The 21,680-nt window shown below is 43.3% G+C and overlaps 1 long non-coding RNA gene across 3 annotated transcripts in view; it reads right to left on the reverse strand.

Annotated features, from left to right (window-relative positions):
- Nucleotides 1-846: 846 nt before the first annotated feature.
- The window catches only part of LOC132896572 (uncharacterized), a 32,115-nt gene continuing 11,281 nt past the window's right edge, over nucleotides 847-21,680 (reverse strand). The window contains exon 4 of one of the 3 annotated variants that reach the window (XR_009656091.1): nucleotides 847-1,036. This is a non-coding gene — a long non-coding RNA (uncharacterized LOC132896572). Of the gene's footprint in view, nucleotides 1,037-11,454; nucleotides 13,530-21,241; nucleotides 21,641-21,680 lie in introns of those variants that run through there. The other 2 variants (XR_009656089.1, XR_009656092.1) reach the window with 2 other exon arrangements.

Raw genomic sequence — 21,680 nt, forward strand, 5'->3', positions numbered from 1 at the left:
GGCCCATGCTGACAAAGATGAAGACTACTGGGACTCTATACTCTGGAGTGATGAGACCAATATAAATGTTTTTGGAACTGATGGCTTCAAAACTGTATGGCGTCGCAAAGGTGAGGAATACAAAGAAAAATGCATGGTGCCTACAGTGAAACATGGTGGTGGCAGTGTCCTTATGTGGGGCTGCATTTGTGCTGCTGGTGTCAGGGAGCTGCATTTCATTGATGGCATCATGAATTCACAGATGTATTGCTCCTATACTGAAAGAGAAGATGCTACCATCACTCCATGCCCTTGGTCGTTGTGCACTTTTCCAACATGACTAATCACACATCTAAGGCCACTGTTGGATTTCTGAAGAATAGGGTGAAAGTGATTCAGTGGCCAAGTATGTCTCCTGATCTGAACCCAATCGAACACCTATGGGGAATTCTGAAGAGACGAGACAAGTTGAGCATCACTCTCCATCCAGCATCCAGTCACTAAAAGAGGTCATTGTTGAAGAATAGAAAAAGATTGATGTTGCAAAATGCCGCCAACTTGTTCATTCCATGCCTAGAAGGCTTGGTGCTGTCATTAAAAATCATGGAGGCCATACAAAGTACTAGATGTAGTAGTTTTTGTTGTGGGGTGTACTCATTTTTTGCACCACCCTAATTTGAGTAAAACTGAAAAAATGTGTAATCTAAGTTATATTATTTACCTTACTTTCACATTATAAGTTAAACAGATGTTATATTAAACTTTGTCTTGTCAACATTTTGAAAATTGTTTGTGTTCATTGAGATATTGTTTAAAATGTTACTTTTCAAATGGGGTGCACTCATTTACGCTGAGCACTGTATGTGCCTGAGGGTGTGTGTAATACTGAAGTGCAGACAGGCAGGTAATGATGCGAAACACAGTCTTTTTTATTTTCAGTTTGACTTTTCAGCTTTAATGTTATATTTTCTGACTCATACACAGACACGCACACATGCTCTGGTCGGGAGACAGCCACCTCTTTGGTCTCCCCCTCCTTAGCACCGCTCTGCCATCACTGTGAAACACACACACACACACACACACACATCAGTTGACAGTGGGTGTAATCACTTTGCCACTCACCTTTCCTGACCCTGCCCTCCATTCACAAACCGACGCTTGACCACACCCCACTGCCACATACCCCCACCGCCTGACTCAGGCCAGGGAGACATCTGGCCTGTAGCCGACTCCCCGCCCCCACCCCCCAATGGGAAAGAAAGTCCACCACCACCATCTGGGCCCCTGACCCATGGACCACCTCGAATTTGCAAGGTTGGAGGATGAGATACCAATGGGTGATCCACGCATTGGCGTCTTTCATGGGGTGGATCCACTGGAGTGGGGCGTGATCCAAACAGAGGGTGAAAGAGCAGCCCAGCAGATAGTACCAGAGGGTGAGGACTACCCACTTGATAGCCAGACACTCCTTCTCGATGGTGCTGTACTTTCTTTGTCACATTGAGAGCTTGCAGCTGATGTACAGCACCGGGTGTTCTTCCCCATCAACCTCCTGTGACAGAATGGCCCCCAGCCCTCTGTCCAACATGTCTATCCACAAAATAAAAGGGAGAGAGAAGTCAGGGGAGTGTAAAAGTGGCCCCCACACAGTGCAGCTTTTACCCTAGTGAATGCCTGTTGGCACCGCTCCATCCACTGGACCAGATTTGGTGCTCCCTTCTTAGTGAGATCAGTCAGCAGGCTGGTGACATCCAAATAGTTAGGTTTAAACTGTGATAGTAGCCAGCTAGCCCCAGGAACTGTTTCACCCCCTTTTTGGTTTTGGGCCTCGGGCAGGCCACAATCACTACAGTCTTGTCAATTTGGGGATGTACCTGCCCATGACCCAAGTGAAAGCCCAGATACTGTACTTCTACCAACCCATTCGCACACTTTTTCGGGTTAGACATGAGGCCTGCGTGCCTCAGCGACTCCAGGATGGCCCTGAGGCATTTTAGGTGCTGTGGCTAATCATTGCTATATATAATGATGACATCTAGGTAGGCAGTGGCATAGACAGCATGCGGACAGAGGATTTTGTCCATGAGCCACTGGAACATTGCAGGAGTACCGAATAACCCAAAAGAAAGGGTGACAAATTGATGTAAGCCAAACAGTGTGGAAAAGGCCATTTTTTCTTGGGATAGAGGAGTCAAAGGAATCTGCCAATATCTGACCCATTGGTCTTGGGGACCAAGACCACTGGGTTGCTCCAATTATTGTGAGACTCCTTGATTATTCCCATTTCGAGCATGGTGTTGAGTTTGTCCCAAACCAATAGCTTTCTTGTGTTCTTGCAAGTAGTACAGGTCTACACACCACCACCCCTGGGGGCATCTCAATGTGGTGGTCTATTGCCCCTTTTCCACCAAAGCAGTTCCAGGGCTGGTTCGGAGCCAGTGCTTAGTTTGGAACCCGGTTTTCTGTTTCCACTGACAAAGAACTGGCTCTGGGGCCAGAAAAAAACAGTTCCAGGCTAGCACCAGCTCTTTGCTGGGCCAGACAAAAGAACCGCTTACGTCAGCGGGGGGGGGGGGGGGGGGGGGGGGGCGAAGTTGTTAAGACCAACAACAATAGCAAGACCGCGAAAGGTCGCCATTTTTAAATAAGCGACGAGATATCATGGATGCAGTAAAGCAGCAGTCATCCATTATTGTTGTTGTTGTTGCTGCTTCTTTTTCTTCTTGTCCGTGTTGTTGTTGCTTCGATGTTCGCACCAAGGTTTATGCAAACACAGCGACATAACTGGCGTATACAGTGACATAATGACGTGGCTCCCCTTAGCACCCCGAGCTATGGAAAAGCAAACTGGTTCTCACCTGGCTCGCAAGTTGAATGAGTTGTGAACCAGCACCAGCCCCGAACCAGCCCTGGAACTGATTTGGTGGAAAAGGGGTATACGAGGTGAATGTGGCCAGGGAGGGGCAAGAAAATGTTGGAAAACTCCACTTGCAACTTGGCAACCTCTGTGACTTGGGTCAGTGAGAGGTGGTCTCCACAGGGGACCAGAGTGGCTTGAGTGATTACTTTTGTTTTTACATCTGGCCCCAGCTCTGCCCTCTCCAGAACTACCAACATCAATGCCATGGGGGCCCCCTCATTCCAATACTTTAGTAGATTGAGGTGGTATATTTGTAGCACCCCGCCCCATCCATTCACTTCACCTCATAGTTGACGTCCCCGATTTGCCATGTGACCTCAAAGGGTCCTTGCTAATTAGCAAGTAATTTTGAGCTCAAAGTGGGTAATACACTGTCTGGCAAAAGTATTCACCCCCCTTCATATTTGTCCTGTTTTGTCACATTACAAGCTGGAATTAAAATAGATTTTTGGGGGTTAGTACCATTTGATTTACACAACATGCCTACAACTTTAAAGGTGCAAATTGTTGTTTTATTGTGACACAAACAATATCCATCCATCCATTATCTGTAGCCACTTATCCTGTTCTACAGGGTCGGAGGCAAGCTGGAGCCTATCCCAGCTGACTATGGGTGAGAGGCGGGGTACACCCTGGACAAGTCGCCTGGTCATCGCAGGGCTGACACAGAGACAAACGACCATTCACACTCACATTCACACCTACGGTCAATTTAGAGCCACCAATTAACCTAATCTGCATGTTTTTGGACTATGGGGGGAACCGGAGCACCCGGAGGACGCCCACAGAGACACGGGGAGAACATGCAAACTCCACACAGAAAGGCCCTCACCAGCCGCTGAGCTCGAACCCAGGACCTTCTTGCTGTGAGGTGACAGTGCTAACCACTACACCACCGTGCCGCCAACACAAACAATAATTAAGATGGAAAAAAAAACAGAAACCTGAAGTGTGCAAAGGTATTCGCCCCCAAAGTCAATACATTGTAGAGCCACCTTTTGCTGCAATTACAGCTGCAAGTCTCTTGGGGTGTCTCTATTAGCTTAGCACAACTAGCCACTAGGATTTTTGTCCATTCCTCAAGGCAAAACTGCTCCAACTCCAAGTTAGATGGGTTGCGTTGGTGTATAGCAATCTTCAAGTTATGCCACAGATTCTCAATTCGATTGAGGTCTGGGCTTTGACTAGGCCATTCCAAGACATTTAAATGTTTCTCTTTAAACCACTCCAGTGTAGCTTTAGCAGTATGTTTAGGGTCATTATCCTGTTGGAATGTGAACCTTCGTCCCAGTCTCAATCCTCTGGCTGACTCAAACAGGTTTTCCTTCAGAATTGCCCTGTATTTAGTGCCATTCATCTTTCTTTCAGTTCTAAGCAGCTTTCCTGTCCCTGCAGATGAAAAATATCCCCACAGCATAATGCTGCCACCACCATGCTTCACTGCAGGAATAGTGTTCTCAGGGTGTTGGATTTGCGCCACACATGGTATTTCCCATGAATGCCAAAAAGATCAATTTTAGTCTCATTTGACCAGAGAATCATCTTCCATGTGTTTGGGGAGTCTGCCACATGCTGTTGGGCAAATTCCAAACGTGTTTTCTTAAGCAATGGCTTTTTTTCTGGCCAATCTTCCATAAAGCCCCGCTCTGTGGAGTGTACAGCTTAAAGCGGTCCTATGGACAGATACTCCCAACTCCACTGTGGATCTTTGCAGCTCCTTCAGTGTTATCTTTGGTGTCTTTGTTGCATCTCTAACACCCTCCTTGCCTGGTCTGTGAGTTTTGGTGAGGTGCCATATGCTTTCCATTCTGCTATAATGGATTTAATGGTGCTCCATGGGATATTCAAAGTTTGGGATATTTTTTTTTTATAACTCAGCCCTGACCTATACTTCTCCACAACTTTGTCTCTGACCTGTTTGGAGGCTCCTTGGTTTTCATGTTGCTTGCTTAGTCATGTTGCAGAGTCAGGGTCCTTCCAGAACAGGTTGATTTATACAAACATTATGTTACAGATCATGTGACACTTTGATTGCACACTGGTGGATCTTAATCAACTAATTATGTGACTTATGAAGTTAATTGGTTGGACTGGCTCTGATTTAGGGGTTTCATACGAAAGGGGGTGAATACCTATGCACACTCCAGATTTCTCATCTCATCTCATCTCATCTCATCTCATCTCATCTCATTATCTCTAGCCGCTTTATCCTTCTACAGGGTCGCAGGCAAGCTGGAGCCTATCCCAGCTGACTACGGGCGAAAGGCGGGGTACACCCTGGACAAGTCGCCAGGTCATCACAGGGCACTCCAGATTTCTGGGTTTGTTATTTCATTTTAATTATTGTTTGTGTCACAATAAAAAAAATTGCACCTTTAAAGTTGTATGCATGTTGTGTAAATCAAATGGTGCTTACCTTCCAAAAATCCATTTTAATTCCATCTTGTAATGCAACAAAACAGGATAAACACCAAGGGGGATGAATATTTTTGCAAGACACTGTAATACAAGCACTTTATCTCCCAGAGTGAATTCTCTAAGGTGTGCCCCCCTGTTGTACAGCCAGGCCTGACATTCTTGCACCTGCCGCAAAATCTCCTGGGTTAGATGACTGAGTGTGTGGAGCTTTGCACCCAGGTTGAGAACATATTGAATTTCATTTTTACTGTTTGAAGCTACCTTCTCCCAGTTTTCCTGCAGCACATCCAAAATGCTGCGAGGCTTATGCCCATATAATAATTAGAATGGGGAAAACCCCATGGAGCCTTGAGGGACCTCTCGTATTGTAAATAACAGAGGTTCAAGCCATTTATCCCAATTACATGTACCTTCGCTTACAAACTTATGAATCAAGTTTTTAAGAATTCGGTTAAACCGTTTGACCAAGCCGTCTGTCTGTGGGTGATAAACACTGGTGCAGATGGATTTAACCCCCAATAACTTAGAGTTTGTGAAGCATACATGACATGAGTGTAGTGCCTTGGTCAATTAGGATTTCTATGGGAATAAATATGGAGATAATTTTAAACAGTCCCTCTGACACATTGCATGTGGAAATGTTACACAATGGGACTGCTTCCAGGTATTGTGTTGCATAGTCCACTAGGACTAAAATAAAGTGATACCCTTGTGTAGATTGATCTAATGGCCTGATGAGATCCATACTAATTCTTTCAAAGGGGGTCTCGATCAGGGGAAGAGGGTGCAATGGCACTTTTGGAATGGCTGCTAGATTCACCAGCTGGCATTCGCAGCATGCCGCACACCACTGATGGACATCCCTGCAAATCCCTGGCCAGTAGAACTGGGCAATTATTTAGGCTAGTGTCTTATACTGACCTAGGTGTCCGGCCATAGGGTTAAAGTGAGCCGCATGGAATATGAGTTCCCTGTGGCTCTTTGGTATTAGCAATTGGGTTATTTTCTCATGGGTTTGAGTGTCCTGTATCACTTGGTATAATCTATTTTTAATGCTTGTGAAGTACAGGTAGGAGAATTTTACATTTGGCTGGAGAGTCTGACCATCAACTACTGTCACTTGGTCAAAAGCATGATACAGAGTCTCATCTCATGTTTGTTCTAAGGGGAAATCCTTGAGGGAATCCCAGAGAGAGAGAGAGAGAGAGAGAGAGAGGAGAGGCAGGCTGCTCCCCTCTCTCTGTCTTGCTCTGATGCGGTGCTGATATAGATGGCTCTGAGATGGCTTCCCCAGACAATGCTACACTGGGATCCCCCCATGATGCACTACTGCAGGACCTGCCCACTACTACACACTCCATTAGAAACTTAAACACCAGCCATTTTGTCCCCAGAATCAGCGGGTGGGTGAGGTGTGGGCTAACCGCCACCTCTACACTATTTTGGTCCCTGAAATCGGATGTGAACTGACACTAGCAGATATTCGTGAACATCCCTGTGCACACACAGTACCTTCACCAACTGTACTCCCCCCTATGCCTCACCATGAACCAGGCTTTGGTGGATGGAGGTCTGATTACAGCCTGAATCCACCAACAAGTGATATGTATCCCCTTGAATACTCACCAGTATGTGATATGCTCCAACTCGATCGAGGGCGGGCTCTGGTGCATTGGGGATCTGGACTATGGCCTCCACCTCCATCTGAGGGGGAGAAGACACAGACACAAGGGGAGGGAGGGGAACACCACAGGCTCGGCAAGCCGGCTGCAGGGGGGTCGGCCCCCGTTTCCATGGTGCAGGGACAGGGCAGGGACAGAAAGATGGGTCAGTGAGGGACAGACAGAGAGAGAGAGAGAGAGAGAGAGAGAGAGATTGAAAAGAGGCAGGATGTCCACCTGCCACAAGAAGTGCCATCAGATGGTCCTCTGCCAACTCAATTGAGGGATCCAGCAATGCCAGATGGTGGCACTGGACCCACTCAGCTGTCTCTTCTGGCAGCTGCACAATGAACTGCTCCAGTGCCATCCCATCGATGATCCCCTGGGCATTGCATAATTCTGCCCTCAGCCACCGCCAGCAGGCATCCCGGAGCTATTGGCCGAAAGCAAACAGCCAGCCGACCTCCTCCAGAGTCAGTGTATGGAAGTGCTGACAGTGTTATTCCTGAGTGTGGCCAACACACTGCAGGATGGCTCACTTCAGGTCAGCATAGTTGAGCTGGCTGTCCATGAGGAGCTGTTGGGCGGTGACCTGGGCTTCTCTGGTCAGGAGCAGCAAAATGGCGAGCCACTCATTGCTCGACCAGCCACCCCCACGCCTTTGCAGCTTGCTCAAAGAGCACAAGGAAGGCCTCTGGGTCATCGTGAGACCCCATCTTTACGAGGGTGATGTGGGGGAGGTCTGCGGATGCAGTGGCTGAGGGCTCCGCTGATGTGAGCAGGTGCTGGAACTCCTGATGATCTTCATGCTGAACTTGCAGCAAGGCCTCGAAGTGCTGCTCCTGTTCTTTGCGCAGGGTGATCAGTGCTTGGTGTTGGCTCTGTTGGGTGGCGGCAAGGGCATGGACAAAGTTCTCAAATGGGGAGGACTCCATCTGTGGTTCCCTTCAATGATCCCGTGTTTCAGCACCAGTGTTCTATGTCCCTGAGGGTGGGTGGAACACTGATGTGCAGACAGGCGGGTAAGGATGCTAACCACAGTCTTTTTTATTTTCAGTTTGGCTTTTCAGCTTTAACATTATATTTTCTGACTCACACACACACACACATGCACACATGCTCTGGTCAGGAGACAGCCACCTCTTTGCTCTCCCCCTCCCTTATCACCACTCTGCCATCACCATGAAAGAGACACACACACACACAACATCAATTAACAGGTGTGATCACTTTGCTACTCACCTTCCCTGGCCCCACCTTCCATTCACAAACTGATGCTTGCCCATGTCCCTGCTGCCACGGTATCTGAGCAGCATATTACATAAGATACCACTTTTCAGATTAAAAAAAGAAAACATAATGAAGGCTACTGGGTTTTGCTCCAAAATTAAGAAGCAAGTGTGACAGTCAAAGTGTCCAGAAGAACTGTGGCTGCTTCTGCAAGATGCTCAGTAAAACCTACTGCTCATTTCTGTATAAAACTGCACTAATTGTACCTGAGACTTTTTTTTTTCAAGCAAAGGGTGGTCTCACACCAAATAGTCAAGTCAAGTTTATTTGTATAGCGCTTTTAACAATAAACATTGTCGCAAACCAGCTTTACAGAATTTGACCGACTTAAAACATGAGCTAATTTTATCCCTAATCTATCCCCAATGAGCAAGCCTGTGGCGACGGTGGCAAGGAAAAACTCCCTCAGATGACATGAGGAAGAAACCTCGAGAGGAACCGGACTCAAAAGGGAACCCATCCTCATTTGGGCAACAACAGACAGCCTGACTATAATATTAACAGTTTTAACACGAGGACAGTTTCGTTGATGTTATAACTCTTCATTGATGGAAACTTGAGTGCAAAACTGTTCATGATAAGTGCAGTCCTAAAGTTAGCAAGACAACTGTAGTCCTCAGCCATAAAAGCATTACTGTAAGAGTCCAGAGCATCCTCCAGGTATAACCCTCAACTGTCCTCATGGGGCCGTCCTTCACAGGAGTGGTGCGATAAAACTCCGACCAGACACAGGGCACCAGGATGGACCAAGCAGGTCCGAGGGGCAGAAGAGGCCAGCATCTCAATCCCAGGACCAACATGCAACTCAGAGGGACAGATTGGGGGGGGGAAGAGAGAGAAAGAAAACACATGTTGTTAGGTATGCCCTAAAAATGACAAGTATTAAATATTGACTTTGTTTCATTCATTATGGCTTACTGCTGTTTATAGTTTTTTTTTTTAATTTAATGTTGAAACATTTCATTTCATTATTTGTTTAAGCCATTTTTGGTCTACAGCATTTATTTATATGTGCCTAAGACATTACTGGGTCATTCCATGCCAAATCAACAAATATCTGACAAATTTATGCTTGACCATCTCAGATTTCAATGAAATTTGGAGGGCTCAGAGATACTATTAAAAGAAGTTAATCCCCAAAATTTGAGCTTTCTATCTCCAACGGTTTCAGAGATACAGGCATTTGAATTTTTCAATTTTTTTGCATTTTGCTCAAAATGTACATATTTCAAAGTGTAATATAATCTTTATTATGCAAGATAGAAACCTAAAATTTTGCACAGAGAGACTCAATGTCTTGTACTACAAGCTTCAACTTAGAATTTCAATGGTCATTGTATATTAGATGGTGATTTTAAAAAGGAAATTAAAAAGACAAATTTGCATTTTTTGCATTTTTAATTCATTCTGGAAGCTTGCCTGTGGCAGTAATGCTTAAACTAAGAATGTTATTCAAATATACACAGAAATATCTACCAATTTCAGTTTTACCAAGTCTCCACTATTCCTAGTTTGTCTGTAATAGGGTTTTGAAATTTGCCGATTTCTAAAACATGCCATTTTCAGTAGCATGGATTCCAATGTGGGATAGCAGTTAGGAACTTGTAAATTTTTTTCAGTAATCTCCTAGACCCATATTTTATATTTCCAAGTTTTTGTTCTGTGTCTCTCAAGTATTTCTGAGCTACAGGTGTTTAAAAAATCCATTTTTTCCAAATTCGAATTTTTGATATTTCCATTTTATTGATGATTAAGGACTGATAAATACAACTAAATGATTTGTATATATAAGGAAACATTTTACTTGTGTTCATGTCACAGAAATATGGTTTTAAAAATATTATCATTTTGAAATAAGCTAAATAATATATGAACATTTCACATTTTTCAGTAAATATATATATAAAAACTAAAGTCAGTCATTTTTCATATAAATCACTTAACTTACAATTTCTGTTGTATGTTAGTTTATGGCAGTCAGAATCTTTCTTTAGTCCAATTCCTATAGAACAGGGAGGAAGTTCAGCCATTTCTAGATGTCTAAGAACAAACTTATTTATACTGATCTCAAATTGAAAGCAACTACAATTAAATTCCCTAGTCAACTATTCAAAATATCCAATCCTTGCAAAGAAACACATTCAGTTAATAACACTGGTAAATTTTCTCAGTGCTCTGTATTACAATGTATTTAATATAATCCAAGCAATATAATGTTATCTGAACAAGTATGCAGTTTACAGACTCTAAAACTATAAGATATGAGGCACCTGTTCTGGTATCAAAGGTCACCTATTGTGCTGTGTTGATATTGATAAGGCTGGCTGTTGACTGGTACACAATAGCTGGTCATTGATTGCTAATGTTACACAGTCTTAGATTAAAATCAATTTACAAATAATTAATAGTGAGTATTAATTGAAATTTTATTTAAAATTGAGGAAGAAACATGTCTCCTAACCTACTTGAGCCTTATTGAAGCATTTATTAACCCTCAAATATCAGTTATATGAAAATATATCAAAAATTCGAATTTGGTGAAAATGGATTTTTTTTAAACCCCTGTAGTTTAAAAATACTTGAGAGACACAGAACAAAAATTTGGAAATATAAAATATGGGTCTTGGGGATTACTGAAAAAAAATTACAAGTTCCTAACTGCTATCCCACATTGGATTTCTTGCTACTGAAAATGGCATGTTTTAGAAATTGGCAAATTTCAAAACCCTATTACAGACAAACTAGGAATAGTGGAGACTTGGTAAAACTGAAATTGGTAGATATTTCTGTGTAGATTTGAAGAACATTCTTAGTTTAAGCATTACTGCCACAGGCAAGCTTCCAGAATGAGTTAAAAATGCAAAAAATGCAAATTTGTCTTTTTAATTTCCTTGTTAAAATCACCATCTAATATACAATGACCATTGAAATTCTAAGTTGAAGCTTGTAGTACAAGACATTGAGTCTCTCTGTGCAAAATTTTAGGTTTCTATCTTGCATAATAAAGATTATATTGCACTTTGAAATATGTATGTTTTGAGCAAAAAAACAAAAAAAAATCGAAACATTCAAATGCCTGTATCTCTGAAACTATTGGTGATAGGAAGCTCAAGTTTTGGGGATTAACTTCTTTTAATAGTATCTCTGAGCCCTCCAAATTTCATTGAAATCTGAGATGGTCGAGCATAACCTCTTGTTGATTTGGCATGGAATGACCCTACTGTATCAGTGACTAGGATTCAGTAGTGTAGCCAGGTATGCAGTTATAAGAAAGTAATCAGTGACAGGGTAGTGAGTGATGCAATCTGAAATGAAGTGGAGTTAATGTTACCACCACAGAGTGTATTTTCATGTAACAGTAACAATGTAACAATTACAATTTTTACATTCATTAAAGAATTACTTTTATCCATTTATAGTTACAATTAATGTTGTGGGATGTCTGTGAGATAAGTTAATACTGATGTTGTAGCAAACAAAGTATCGAAGTATATGGTTCAAGTATCTGCTTCTAGGCGAAGTGGCCACAAGTCATTGCTGTATTTTAAAATCTTTACAAACTTATTTAACTTGACATATTAGATTCAAGAGTCAAGATTCAAGACAGCTTTCAAAATCAGAGCTATCAAAATAAAACAAACAGTAATATACTGCAACCCTGCTACAACAAACTCCTTGGGCCGCATTCAAATAGTTCATTATACCAAAAAGATCATAATACTGAATTGGACCCAGTTGTTAAACCAAACACTCACTCTTATATAAAACAAGACCAACTGTGTTTAATTTATGTTTACATTTAATTTACTTACATATTTATGAAGTAAAGGAAATAAGTCACACTCAACATCATTTGCTTGCTGCATCTACTTTCTTTTCAGCCCATCGTGTTGACTGCAGTTATGGACAAAGTCTCGGAGCTCTTTTTCTTTTGCTTTAAAAGTTGAAATTGAATTTTTTGGGATACTATATTCTTTAGACAAAATTTTGCTTTCTCATCACACTTTAGGTGGTCTAAGATCTGAAGTTTGTCTTTGACGGTGTCATATCCACGCACACGCAGCTCAAACTGCTACTCACATACACAAGCGGACCACCATTAAGATTAATTTCCATACACCTGTTCCAGATTACAGTGCAATCACAGTGTGCACTTACAAGGGTTCTCATTATGCACAGACTTTGTAAAGTATACACACTGTACCCTTGTGTCTCACGTTACCAAGCCTTTTGTAGGACTGTATTAAAATTCTGGTTTCAGACTCTATTTTGGATTTTGCCTTTTGTCTCCACCATTGATATCCTGTCTGTGCCTCGCTTGACTATTGCCTGTTTTTTGACTAATTTTTGATCACTGATTTGGATCTGTTTGCCAGCATGTTTTTAAATAACATGCTTCCAGCGATTACATCCATCACCTGCATTTTCAGGCAGTCGGAGAGTATCTTACATTTACAAGTATCCATGACAACAATGCTTAGGGAGTAAAGACTCGAATAAAACTGCTTTTAGCTCATAAAATAAATTGCTTTTAAGGGATTGTTTGAAGTCAGTGATTGCCGTTCTCAAAAATTATTAGTAATTGACACCTAAGTGAGGTTAGTTAAACCTTTGTTTTATTGTGTTAACATGTATTGTTAACTTGACTCCGGACTTCATTACTTATTGTTTGTCTCTGGTGGGAAGATGAGCACATGGCTCAATGATGTTTTTTGAAGACTCTGACTCATTGTCACTAAATGTGGGGGACATGAACTTAGTTTGTTGCATGCAAAAGTTTGTAGTACAAGAGTTCATTATATCAGGGTTGCAGTATATTTAACAGTTATTCCACAAAATCGAGTTGTACATGAGCTGATAGCCAACGAGGTGTGTGTGCCATGTATGATGAGATTGAGTGGAATAGCTGTTTTATTATATCCACATTCATAGGATTTTGAGAAACAGAGCTTTTTTTATTTTTTGGCAAATTCGATAAATATAAACTTTATACAAAATGTCCGACAAAATCATTTCCGTTTAGAATATAAACAAACCAGTTAAATGACAGTAGCAATTTGTGAAAAATGCTGTTTTAATAATTCTTGAACAATAAAAAAAAGATATGTTCTTACCATCAAATTCCATATTTTGTGCTTTTGTGCAAAAGGAAGAGAAAAGTCAGGAGAATGCAACATTGGGCCTCCACACAAAACTGCCTTTTTGTGAGTAAAATCCATTTCGCATGGCTCCATCCACTGGACCAGACCTGGCACCCCCTGTTTAATGAGGTCAGTCAATGTGCTGGTGACATCCAAAAAGTTAGGCACGAATCACCTATAATAGCCAACCAACCCCAGGAACTGCCTCACCCCTTTTTGGTCTTAGGTCATGGCATGCCACTATCGCTGCAGTGTTATCAATTTGGGGACGCACCTGCCGATGGCCCAAGTGGAAGCCCAGATACTGTACTTCCACCTGTCCAATTGCACAGTTTTTCAGGTTTGCTGTGAGCTCAGCAACCTCAGAACTGCCCTGAGATGTTGTAAATGCCACTCACAATCATTACTATAGATGATTATATCATCTAGATAGACCGCTGCATATCAAAGTCAAAGTCTACTTTATTGTCAATACTGCAATATGTACAGGACATACAGAAGATTGAAATTACATTACTCTCAAATGCATGATGCAGCAAAAACATTAAACATTAGATACTAAGCATAAAATATGACATATACACTAATCATAAATATTCTTTATATATATATATATATATATATATATATATATATATATATATATATATATATATATATATATATATATCAGGGCTTTACATTAGCACCCGCCCACCCGCCAAATGTGGGTAAAATTCGGCTTTGGCGGGTAATGACTTTAGTCCCACTAGCCACTTTGGCAGGTGGTTTATTCTGTGGTATGACAATATATTTTAATTGTAGTTTTCTCTGAAGGCATCTGATATAATAAACGCACTGCAGTGTAATATTACGCACCTACAACTCCCATGAACACCTGCATAAAGATTCTGACAACATGTTAGAATTGTTTAGAACGTTTGTTAACGTCTCAGATTAAATCAGTGATGCGGTAACCTGCGGTTAATGAACGAAGCAACAAAGTTGCTAATGACTGACAAGCGCACGATGTGGCAGCATATAGCTGGAGTTTCAAACCCTGCTGCTCAGGAAAAAAGGGGCAGAGATGAGCAGGGCCGGAGCAACATTTTAAAATCACCAAGGTCTGTGATGCGCAAAGTGCGCACCGAAAAATTTTCGACATATTTAAATGAGAGGGGTAAATTACACACCACACAAGAGATCTATTCCTGAAATTACTTTTAATGGTGTTTGAACTGAATATCATCAGTTTTGAAAAAAAAAATCATGTATGTGGCAAGAGTAAGAATAATTTAAGCTTGTTTAATGGTTTGATCTGGCCCAAGCAATGAGGACAAAAGATTCTCTCACCATGTAGCCTATGTAACTACGAAGCTACCACTGCACTGCTTCGAAAATGTCAATTTAACAGCTTGATGAAAGTGCACCGATTGTTACCATGGAAACCCTGTGTCTCCTACACTGCGTTCCTCCGCCGAGTTGCGCGCTCATTCGTTTTTTGTGTTCTTGGTCTCAGAGCCGCGCGCATGAAACAGACACAGAAGACACAATCAGCGTTTAACATCATTAACAATGCACTTTTTACAGAGATGTTTTAATGTTCTTTCTTTTTTTTATCCAGTTGAATATTTGGCGTACAAATGTATTTTCAGCTCTTAAAAATGACCGAGGTCCGGACCGCGGGGGCCTCAGAGCTGGCTGCAGCCATGGAGATGAACAGGACGCTAATAGGAAGATAAGACAGTTCAATGACAAATGGACGTTCGGGTGAGATTGGCTAGTTCATAGCAAAACCGAAAATACCATGTACTGCGAAGACTGTAGAAAGTCTGGCAAAGACAGGCACCAGTAATTTTAAACTCAAAACTATAAAGGACCACGAAAAGTCAAATGCACACATCAGTACTATAACATCAAAACCGGCAAAGATGGCTGGTTCACTACAGGACAGCATTGCTTTCAGTCCCTGGCTGTCATGAAGTCGGCTGAGCTGGAGAGGATGGAGCTGCTGTTTAGAAACGTTCATGCGATTGTAAAGAAGTTGATTCCATCCCAGCTATCAACTTATGGCCTGCTGGAAGCCTCAGGTCACGAAGACCATTTTTCATGGACTATTCAGACTCATCTGATGATGAATGTAATGAGTACATTTAATGTCTCTCTCTACACATGTTCACTCACACACACACACACACACACACACACACACACACTATTAATAGATAATACATAATATACATAATAATACTTGATAATACACATAATACTTGCATATCAAAACATCAAAGGTTTTTCAATGCTAAATGTTTTGAATTGGACTTTTAATATTAGAATCAGTTCAGGTGTACTGAATGTTATTTTTCATATTATAAGATATTTCATATTGTAAGGGCTTGAATTTGAGTTCAGTAAACAGAATACTCTGTTTATATTTTTGTCTGAATTGGTTGCATGTTTTCATATAGGGAGCTACCTTAACAGCACTGAATACTTGAGTGCTACTGTAGAGATACATTATACGCTGCCATTCATAATTAAATCTAGATCTTCCAAACTTTAACATATCATGGTGAAGAAAAAAACTGCGATTTCCTGGCAACAAAATTGTGGCTAGTGAAAAGGCTGAATGGCTAGTGACTTGGGAAAACCACTAGCCACAGTGGCCGGTGAGCAAAAAAGTTAATGTAAAGCCCTGAGATATATATATATATATATATATATATATATATGGATGGGCGGCACGGTGGTGTAGTGGTTAGCGCTGTCGCCTCACAGCAAGAAGGTCCGGGTTCGAGCCCCGTGGCCGGCGAGGGCCTTTCTGTGCAGAGTTTGCATGTTCTCCCCGTGTCCGCGTGGGTTTCCTCCGGGTGCTCCGGTTTCCCCCACAGTCCAAAGACATGCAGGTTAGGTTAACTGGTGACTCTAAATTGACCGTAGGTATGAATGTGAGTGTGAATGGTTGTCTGTGTCTATGTGTCAGCCCTGTGATGACCTGGCGACTTGTCCAGGGTGTACCCCGCCTTTCGCCCGTAGTCAGCTGGGATAGGCTCCAACTTGCCTGCGACCCTGTAGAACAGGATAAAGCGGCTAGAGATGATGAGATGATGTGTGTGTGTGTGTGTATATATATATATATATATATATATATATATATATATATATAAGATAAAAGTCCCTGATATTCACATCAGAACAATAAAGTGACCATAGGTACATTACCTAACAGATTAACGTCTGTGGGTATGACTAGTGCAATTATAAACAGTAATGCAAATTGGATGAGCTATTAGACTGCCTAAAGTGATGTGTGCGTAACCAGTTCTTGATGATGGCAAAGTCCGGTATTGATGGGGGGAGGGGTGTCAGGATCCTGAGTTTGTGTATTGATGGGGAGGAATGCAGGATCCAAAGTTTGTGTGTGCAGGGGGCAAAAGGGGGAGGGGGGCAGAGCAGGGAGAGAGTTGAGCATCCTGACAGCCTGGTGGACAGAGCTGTCCCTCAGTCTGCTGGTTCTAGCCCAGAGACTCCGCAGTCTCCTCCCTGATGGCAGCAGGCTAAAAAAGCTGTGTAGTGGGTGGGTAGGATCAACTGCCATGCAAAGTGCTTTCCGAGTGAGGCGGGTGCTGTGTATGTCTTGGAGGGAGGGGAAAGAGGTGCCGATGATCTCAGCTGCTCTCACAATGTGCTAGAGCAGGGGTTTTCAAAGTGTGGGAGAGTCAGCCCCCCCCCCCCCTCGGAGAGCAAATAAACAACAGCCCCCCCCTTTCAATTTTTGTTGTTGCTATACTTAATGTTCCATTCGTATTTTTAAAAAAATGGTTGTTGTACACATTATTTTTTTCTTTTTCACATTTTAAACATCTGTGCTTTTTTAACACATCTTGTTTTACACGTTTTAAACATCTCATAGCATCGTTAGCTAGCACCTCTTGGCAGACAACACACTGTGGCAGTGGAGCATCTTCAGATCCAGTCCATGAAAATCCAAACTTTAAATAATCGTGGTCATACTTCCTTCTTTTTCCAGTCCCCCAGGATTCCGCAGGCCTTTTTTGTGATTGTTGTGGGCTAAAATGTCTGATGTTGTGGGGGTTTTCCAAAAAAATTGCGATGAAAGTTGCGGTGTTTTTTAGGATTTTGTTGCGATTACATTGCGGGAGGAAGTGAAAGTTGTGAGAAATTGTTGCGATTTTCTCTTTTTGTGATTAAAATTGAGTGATATGTTAAATATTAAGTTATTACTGAAAAACTATTGATTAAAAAACCAAAGAGAAATGGTCCTATAAACAACTTTACCAATATAAAAGATTAGCAGGACTACAAAAATGCAGAAAAATAGGCTTTACTGATCCAAATGTACCTGTTGGTTCAAAAGTTAAAGTGCAGAGAACCTCACAGCACAACATGAAGTTACCTTAAAATATAATATAAATGCCTCAGCTTTCATGTAAGAAAAAAAAACTATTAATACTAGTACTGTGTGCAGGCAGTCTCTCCTGAAGACTAAATTAAACAATAATTATAAACTAATAAAATAAATGGCTCAGGCTTCATAGAAGAAAAAAACAATTTGAACAGAATCTCACAGTATGATGCTGAAGCTACCTAAACAATGGAAAATAAAATACCATTTTGGCAAAAATGTTGGCATCCATTAACTTCTTGTATTAAGTAAAAAAAAAAAGTGCACACAGTCCTTCACTGTAAACATAACACACTTTCAGTGTTGCCAGATACTGCTGACGTTTTCCAGTCCAAAATATGTTCAAAACCCGCCAAAATGCACTTGAAATCATCCAATCTGGCAACACGACGTGCATGCTGCTTCTCTTGAACACACGGAAGTAAGGCGGAAGGTAGTTTGTCGACGTCACCTCAAGACGACGCCAACGATTGGTCAAATTTGCGGGAAAGTTGCGGTGATTGGATATAATTGCAACACCGCCCTGAATTCGCGGGGATTGGTTGAATTTGCGCTGAAGTTGCAAGTCGCAACATCCTGGAGGCTCTGTTTTTTTGCTTGGCCCAGACTTTGTCTCCTCACTCACTGTAGCTTTAGGTACTAAAAACCGATCCATTTTGTCTCTCACGTTGCGCCCCCCCTGAAGAACTCTGGCGCCCCCCAGGGGGGGCGCGCCCCACACTTTGAAAAGCCCTGTGCTAGAGGGTCTTGCGGCAGGATGCGGTGCAGGCGCTGTACCATACAGTGATGCAACTGGTCAGGATGCTCTCAATGGCACCTCTGTAAAAGGTGCACATGATGGGGGTTGTGGCTCTAGCTCTTCTCAGCTTGTGGAGGAAGTAGAGGTGCTGGTGAGCCTTCCTGGCCAGCCTTCCTGTGTTGTTGCTCCAGGACAGGTCCTCTGAGATGTGCACTTCCAGGAACTTGGTGCTGCTCACCCTCTCCATGGCAGTACTGTTGATGGTCAGAGGAGCATGCTGGGTGCACATTTTCCTGAAGTCCACAACAATCTCCTTTGTCTTATCAATGTTCACAGAGAGATTGTTGTGTCTGCACCACAAGGCCAGGGGGCTCACCTCGCTCCTATAGTTTGTCTCATCATTGTTGCTGATGAGACCCACCACAGCCATGTCGTCTGCAAACTTGATGAAGAGGTTGGAACTGTGCGACAGTGTGCAGTCGTGTGTCAGCAGAGTGAACAGAAGGGGCTCAACACACATCCTTGGGGGGGCCCCATGTTCAGCGTGATGGTGCTGGATGTGTTACTGCTGACCCGTACTGCCTGTGGTCGCCCAGTCAGGAAGCCTAACAGCCAGTTGCACAGTGAGGTGTTCGGCCCCAGCCTGTCCAGTTTGAAAATGAACTGTTGGGGGATGATAGTGTTGAATGCCAAGCTGAAATCAATGAATAGCATTCTAACATAAGAATCTTTTGTGTCTAAATGTGTGAGGGCTGTGTGGAGGGCAATGGAGATAGCATCATCGATCGAGCAATTGGACCAATATGCAAATTGGAAGGGTTCCGGGGGGGGAAGGATAGACTTAATGTGTTGTGTGACTAGCCATTTAAAGCACTTCATAAGGATGGAGGTGAGTGCCGGACAGTAGTCATTGAAACAGGAGGGCGACGCCTTCTTCGGGACAGGGATGATGGTCGTGGCTTTGAAGCATGTAGGGACAATGGCCTGACTCAGCGAGATATTAAAGATGTCTGTGAAGACATCTGTGAGTTCCCCCGCACAGTCCCTCAAAACACAGCCAGGTATGTTGTCAGGATCAGGAGCTTTCCGAGCATTGATCCTGCTGAATGATTTCCTTACACTGACCAGGGACAGCATTATCACCTGGTTGCCAGGAGGGGGAAAGGATTTCTATGCGGGCATGCTGTTGTATGCCTCAAACCGAGCAAAGAAGTCATTCAGCTCATTCAGCATAGAGGTGGTGCTATTGCAGGTCTGTGGGGGAGGCTTGTAATCTGTGATGGTCTGTATCCCCTGCCACAGGCTCCATGTATCTCTGCTGTTGCTGAAGCGATGAGCTATCCTCCTGGAGTACTGCCTCTTAGTCTTTCTGATGCCCCAGGAAAGGTTGTTACTAGCTGTCCTCAGGCCCAACTGATCTCCTGCTGTGAAGGCAGTGTTCCTAGCCTTCAGGAGCCTATAGACCTCTCCTGTCAGCCATGGCTTCTGATTGGCCCAAATAGTGATGGTCTTGAGGTCAGTTACATCATCAATACACTTGGTGATGTAGGCAGAGACAGTATCTGTGTACTCCTGGAGATCTGTGGTGGTGTTGTAGATAGCAGCTTTTTTAAACACATTCCAATCTGTGGTGTTAAAATAGTCCTGAAGTGCCTCTGAAGACCCTTCCGGCCACACTCGTACCTGCTTGCAAACTGGTTTGATGACTTTGACCAGTGGTCTGTATGCTTGCATTAGCATAACAGTGATGTGGTCAGAGGTGCCGATGTGGGGGAGGGGAAGGGCCTTGTAAGCTCCTCTCAGGGTGGTGTAGACTTGGTTCAGTGTGTTGTTTCCCCATGTTGGAAAGTCTATGTGTTGATATGTCTTGGGAAACATACTCTTTGGATCTGCATGGTTGAAATCACCAGCCAAGATGAGAAAAGCATCTGGGTGGGCTGTCTGCTGCTCACTGATGTGCTGATACAGTTCATTCAGTGCTTCACTCCTATTGTTGTTGGAGCTCGGAGGGATATAAACAGCGATGATTATAATGGCTGTAAATTCTCTTGATAGATAGAATGGTTGGCCCTTAATAACCATAAACTCCACTAACGGTGAGCAGTGTTTGTAGACCAAAGCAGCATTGCGACACCAGGCATCATTGATGTAAACACAGAGCCCCCCACCTCAGGTCTTACCTCCTTCAACAAGAGCTCTGTCTGCTCAATAGCATGTTAGCCACTCGAGCTGAATGGCATGGTCTGGGATGTTGTTGCTGAGCCATGTTTCCATAAACACAAAAACACAACAGTCTCTCACAGTCTTCTGAGTTGATCGTAGTAGACGTATGTAGTTGAGCTTATTGTCCAAAGAGCGTATGTTAGTGTAGCCGGTTCGAACGTGTGGGTGGAGCACAGAGGGTGGCAGGACAGACATCAGGTGTAACAAAAGGCTTTATTGCCACACTTTTCAGTCTAACAATATTTTGGGAACATACAGAGACACACACACTAGCGTCTCGGCCAGGGAAGCTCTCCTCTGCTCTCACTCTCCCTCCTTAAATAGGGTGCGGTCACTGGGAAGACACAAAAACACAGGTTAATTGCCGTCAGGTGTAGTGATTCTGCCACTTACCTTCCCTGACTCCGCCCTTCTGTCACAGACCGGCGCTTGACCACGCCCCCGCTGCCACATACCCCCACCGCCCGACTCAGGCCGGGCGGCCGTCTGGCCTGCAGCCGACTCCCCCCCCCCTTGACGGGAGAGGAAATCCGCCATGACCATCTGCGCCCCTGGCCTGTGGACCACCTTGAAATTGAAGGGTTGGAGTGCCAGATACCAACAGGTGATCCGCGCGTTGACATCTTTCATGCGGTGGAGCCACTGGAGGGGCGCGTGGTCTGAACAGAGGGTGAAAGGGCACCCCAGCAGGTAGTAACGGAGGGCGAGGACCGCCCACTTGATCACCAGACACTCCTTTTCAATGGTGCTGTAGCACCCCTCACGCACTGACAGCTTCCTGCTAATGTACAGGACGGGGCGGTCCTCCCCCTCCACCTCTTGGGACAAAACCGCCCCCAGCCCTCTGTCTGATGCATCGGTCTGCAACACAAAGGGGAGAGAAAAGTCAGGGGAGTGTAAA

This window comes from Neoarius graeffei, chromosome 13, assembly GCF_027579695.1.
Source record: "Neoarius graeffei isolate fNeoGra1 chromosome 13, fNeoGra1.pri, whole genome shotgun sequence".
NCBI classification, from domain to species: Eukaryota; Metazoa; Chordata; class Actinopteri; order Siluriformes; family Ariidae; genus Neoarius; species Neoarius graeffei.